We start from the raw sequence: 6024 nt of genomic DNA, 5'->3' as shown, positions 1-6024 counted from the left end.
TCAAATAATAATAAGATCTATATTAGGTTTCATCTCCTTTAGTTATTCAGGGAGTTTAGTTCATAACGATAAGGGAAATCATCTCAAAATTGGGAAAATAAAAAAAACATAAGAAACCTAAAAACTTCAGTAGAGATCGAATAGAAATCTTCAGTCTTGAAGTAATTCCTGCTTCCGAGCTTATTCCAATGGCTGTCTTCGAGTATTTTCTGGCTTTTAATCTCTCTATCTCCCTGCTGATCCTCTTATCATGTGTTTAAATAGACTTTGGAATGCCCAAAATAGCCCTAAATTAGCCTTTTTCGAGTAGGATTAAAATAGGTCTCAACAGGGACACAGCCGTATGGCACGCCCGTATGGTGGTTCTCAAGCCATATGCAACTCTAATATGGTTTTAAGTAGACACGGCCATTACACATGGGCGTGTGGTCTGCTGGTGTGTCTCACACGGGCGTGTGGATTACCCATGTGGAAGTGTCGGGGCCGTGTGCAACACTGAAATAAACTTATTTTGTCCATTTTTGGCCTTTTTCTTACACTTTTTACTTTCATATGCTCATCTGGAAATAAAACATGAAATTAAAGGATTAGGAGCATCAAATTTACTAAATCTTATGATAAATCATCCGAAAATATGTGAAGCATGGGATTAAAATATGTTACTTTTGAGGTTTATCAAATATCCCCACACTTAAGCATTTGCTTGTCCTCAAGCAAAATCCTCATCTCACAATTAAAATAAATTCTTCTCAACTTATAATTCTCATAAAAATGTCTCGAAGTAATCCACAAGTAATCATACATTTAGAATTCAACTGAAGGAACATTAAAGATTTAAACAATCCAAGTTGAGCATTTTAATCATAAGATCATATGTATCCCCCTTTATCTAAGTGATTATGTAACACCCCTCACCCGTATCCAACGTCGGGACAGGGTTCGAGGCGTTACCGAACTTAAACATTCACAACATGCAAATCCGGGCCATAAAATTTCACCAAAAATTAAAACATCTTGAACACATGCATATCGTCCCTTATATAAGGTCTTCGAAACCTATAACATACATTGTGGTGGTTCGGGACTAAACCAAGAACTTTGAAAATCTTTGGGCAACTTAACTAATTTTCTTGCTTCGGAGAGTCACATGCCCGTGTGGATTGGGCCGTGTGGTCAATTTCAAGGCTATTTTCCAAGCCAATTGTCACCCTTAATTACCTACATACACTTATAAATTTTCATAACAATTGACATGGCATATTTGAGTAATTATATATTCACAATCAAGACACAAGCATGGTATTCTTACAACAACACATAACATATTACCAACCATGCATGGCAAACCAGCATATGCACATCACCAATATCAGACATAACATGAATATATCAGACATAACATTAGTAACTAGAATTATAGGTCAGGATCATTAGCTCACTAAAGATCAATATATTTGGCCAAATTATAATAACACATGTTATAAAACTAGGTCCCTATACATGCCACTCACTTGATAATTCTAGCATATGTGTTTATACTGTCAAGGTGTTGGCTTGATAGTGTGATGCTGCCTCTGACGATCTCCAATCCCAAGTTAACTTGACAACACTAAAAGAAATGGAAAGAAGGGGGTAAACTTTACGCTTAGTAAGCTCACATGAAAATAATAAGCAATTTACTAGCATGCTTACCATAGTAAAACTATCCCAATTGTACATTTACACATGTTCTGGTTAAGCTATTTTCTTGAGTCACAGTCACTAAATCATTTATATCTGGAGATACGAAACTCCAAATTAAAATCTGACAATTTTCCCAGAAACGAGACTCATATATATTTCAACCATAAAATTTTCACAATTTTTGGTCTTGCCAATAAATACATTTATTTATTTAAATTCTGTCCTATTTTGCTGTTTGACAGCTTCGACCACTCTTCACTAAAATTTAATTATCTTTTTTCTACCAAATTCAAATGAGGTTCTTGTTTATTGCTTCTTAAAATAAATTCGATAAGGAATCCAACCATATAAATTATGTTCCTTAACTATATTTTTACAATTTTTGATGACTTTTACAATACAAAATACGGGATCACGAAATCAGTCTGAACCAGTCTTACAAAAATATAAATATCTCAAAATACAGAATTCCTTTGTTTTCTATGTTTCTTTTATATGAAAATAGATTCAATAAGATTTAATTCCATATCTCATTCCACTTCTATTTCAACTCCTACTATTTTTGGTGAATTTTCAAAGTCACTCCCTGCTGCTGCTTTAGACTGTTTATCCCAAATTTCATTCCTTCACTAAAATTTCTTATTATCAACTTTCAAATAATACTTATCCATATTCATCTTATCAAAAATTCAATCACATATCTAACTCATAATTCAAAACTCATATATCCATATTCTAGTATTATCCAACATTTTATTTTTCACGTTAAATTTCATTTAGCAAACTTGTTTCTCTTGGTGAACACTTCGGAAAGCAACAATATCCGGTGGTTTTAGCACATAGCTCCACACTATTGAGCTAACATGTAATTGTGGCATACGCATTTAGCACCACTTTTCAAATTAACATGTATAACCGTGGTATATCCACTTAGCACCACGTTACATGTTTAACCGTGGTATATCCATTTAGCACCACATTAATGAATCAATATATGTAACCGTGTCATATCCACTTAGCACCACTTTACATGTTTAACCGTGGTATATCCACTTAGCACCACGTTAATGAATCAATATATGTAACCGTGGCATATCCAATTAGCACCACGTTACATGTATCAATATTTGTAATCATGGTATATCCACTTAGCGCCATGTTTTTTTCATTTCGAAGGTTCAACTGAGATTTCCTCATTTAATCTCAATTCATCAACCACAAATCACCGTTTGTGTCGATTAATGAACAGTAGTAAAACTTATTTCATTTGCACTCTCTTCACAAGTCCATTTCATTTCACATGTTAAACATGTACTCATGAGTTTCGAGTACGTACCTGTACTATCTCTTAGCACAACCACTCATGTAAATAGGACAATCATATGCAAGATCTCATATTCTCGGTAATTACCCATTTCTTTTAAATATCACATTCCATCAAATTTCTATTAATATCAAATTCAATACAATTATAACAAATTATATTTCATGTATATCAATAATAACATGAATAATAGGCCTATTAAATCACGCGAACTTACCTCGGATCCAGAAATGGCAATTTACCATTCTAGTCCATAACCTTGTATTTTCCCGATTTAAGCCCAAATCTCGATTTCCTTGATTATTAAGCTTGGAAGCTTGGCCAAACCCTAACCATGGCTACTCTTGGTACATTCTACTGTAGCAAGAAGAAAGGGACACATTTAGGGATTAAAATTTGTCTTTTAATTCATTTTACCCTTAAATGGCCAAAATGCCCTTTTTATTATTCTTTCAAATTTTACCCAACCAAGGCCATTTTTGTCCAGCAAGTTATACAATGGTTTAATTATCATTTAAAATTTCATGACAATAAGACACCTCTAACATGTAAAACTCAACTTTTGTACTTTTTACAATTTAGTCCTTTTTACTAAATTGAGTGCCCAAACGTCGAAATTTTCGAACGAAATTTTCACGAAATCATTCCGTGAAATTGTAAACCATAAAAATATAATAAAAATGAAATTTTCCTCATCAGATTTGTGGTCCCGAAACCACTGTTCCGACTAAGCCCAAAATTGGGATGTTACATTTCTCCCCCTTTAGGGATTTTCGTCCCCGAAAATCTCACCAGAAAAGTGGTTTTGGTTTTTCACTTGGATTCCTCAATCCTAAAATCAATGTCAAAGAACTTTCACTAAGGCTAAACTTTTACTACCTATCTCTTGAAATTTTACATACAAAAATCATAAGTGGTATTCACTTTACAATACTTTTACCGAAACTTAATCTCTTCCAGAAAGCTCATGTACTTAAAAGTCCGATCCATACCATCATGTTACATATACATTCGCACCTGAATCTTTTCGGATTCGAATAGTAAAACTAGTCAATTCATCTCAACCTTATACTCTTTATAATTTCACACAGTCCAATTATTTGTCAATTCAACCCTCAGCTAGTTTTTATTTCAAGCCTCTTCTGGCTTTCCAAAGAAATCATGATATGAAACTCGGATCTCAATCCGATTAGTGGAGATTAAAATTCCATGATATCCAAAATTCATAAAGACATGAAATTCTATGAATCTGGTGAGCAAACATTCGGGAATTCCAGCATAATTTACACATCTCATAACGTTTAACAAAGCTACATATCACTTTCCTCTTTCAAGGACAGGAATGATCCAGACAAGAAAATCCATATTAACCTTTTCTATTTCCATTCTAATTCCCAAATGGCAAAAATAATTCTAATGATTCTTGCTATACATCTTTAAACTTTCAAGATTTAAAGAATTTGTACATAAAGATAAACAATGATCGTTTCAGCATTTTTTTAATACCCAGATTATCTTCACATTATCAATATAAGATCTTCTTATTGCATACGATTCTTCTAGGAAGCATACACTTCTTAATTAGACTATTTGTCTTTTTACCCGTAAAGAAATAAAATCTTATTCTCAAGCATGCATATCTCATTAAATTCTAGACATATATTCCATACAGATTGAACAATCAAGTCGATCTTGTTCATCCGTAATTGATATTTCAAGAAATTTTTTCTTTTAGTCAACAGAACGATTCAACATGCATCATTCCAAATTCACTCATCATGTCAGTCGAAGACCATAACAAATACATTAACATAAGTAATACTGATACCTCAACTAAATACATTAACTCCGATTAACTTACTAGAGAAAGCAAATCCACCATACACATTGGGACTTGAAATTTCACCACATTATCAGGATCAATTCAGAGGTATAGTCATACTTATTCTTTATATACAGCAATCACAAGTTGGAGGTCATGCTCTAAGTGCAAGTCATGATCAACAAGTTACAAGATAAAATATCTAGAAAACCCAAGATAGAGAAATCTGAAACGGAGAAGTCCAAAATAAGGAAATCCAAGATAAGGAAATCCCATTTACAGCACTACATCAGAAGACCGAGAACCAGACTCATAAAAATATGAAAGACCCCAATTTTTTTTCAAAGAAAAGTATTCCAGAATAACATCATTCCAAACCACTAACAAAAAATACGACCGAAACTATATTCTTCTCAAATATATAAAATCAATCAAAGCAATGATCGGTAGAAATAGAATCATGGCACCATACACAATTTCTCATCGATTCCCAATAGGCGAAATATAACAAAATACTAGAAAAAACAAAACCATGCAGATTATAATCTAATCAGACTGACAACACATTCGTCTAACATTAAGATCAGGGAACATTTTCATAATATAAGAATTCATGACGGATTAGATAGCCCCAATAATATTTTCAATGTCAGATAGTCTCATACCATATCTCAATAGAGACAATCACAAACTGTTCATTGTAATTACCATGCTTGGACATTTCATATTTCGAACATTATTCTTTTAACTATTTCTGCTGTCCCAAATTCTATAATATTCCCTTTACTAAGAAAACCAATTCATGGAGGAATTTTAATCAATACATTTCTCGACATCATACCAAGATAGATTGTTTTACCAAAATTAACCTTTTTCGCTAACTGTGATGTTGCAAAAATTAAACAATCTTTAGGTCAATCCGATATCTTTCTAGCTCATGTCTGTACTTATCAACCTATTCTCAATCTCTAATCATGCTTATAACCATTACATCATTGAACTCTTTGGTTTCTCACCTGCAAACTCATTCAACATAAATTTCAGGAATTTCCATTGTAAAACACCACTTTGGTAAGGGGGAGGGGGTCGTAGAGCCTCTGTAACACCCCTATCCCGTAACCGTCGCTGGAATAGGTAAGGGGCATTACCGGACTTGTAACTCATGCCAGATCAGTAAAATTTTGAACATTTTCTT

This window comes from Gossypium hirsutum, chromosome A08, assembly GCF_007990345.1.
Source record: "Gossypium hirsutum isolate 1008001.06 chromosome A08, Gossypium_hirsutum_v2.1, whole genome shotgun sequence".
In the NCBI taxonomy this organism is placed as follows: Eukaryota; Viridiplantae; Streptophyta; class Magnoliopsida; order Malvales; family Malvaceae; genus Gossypium; species Gossypium hirsutum.
This window is presented reverse-complemented; position numbering follows the sequence as displayed.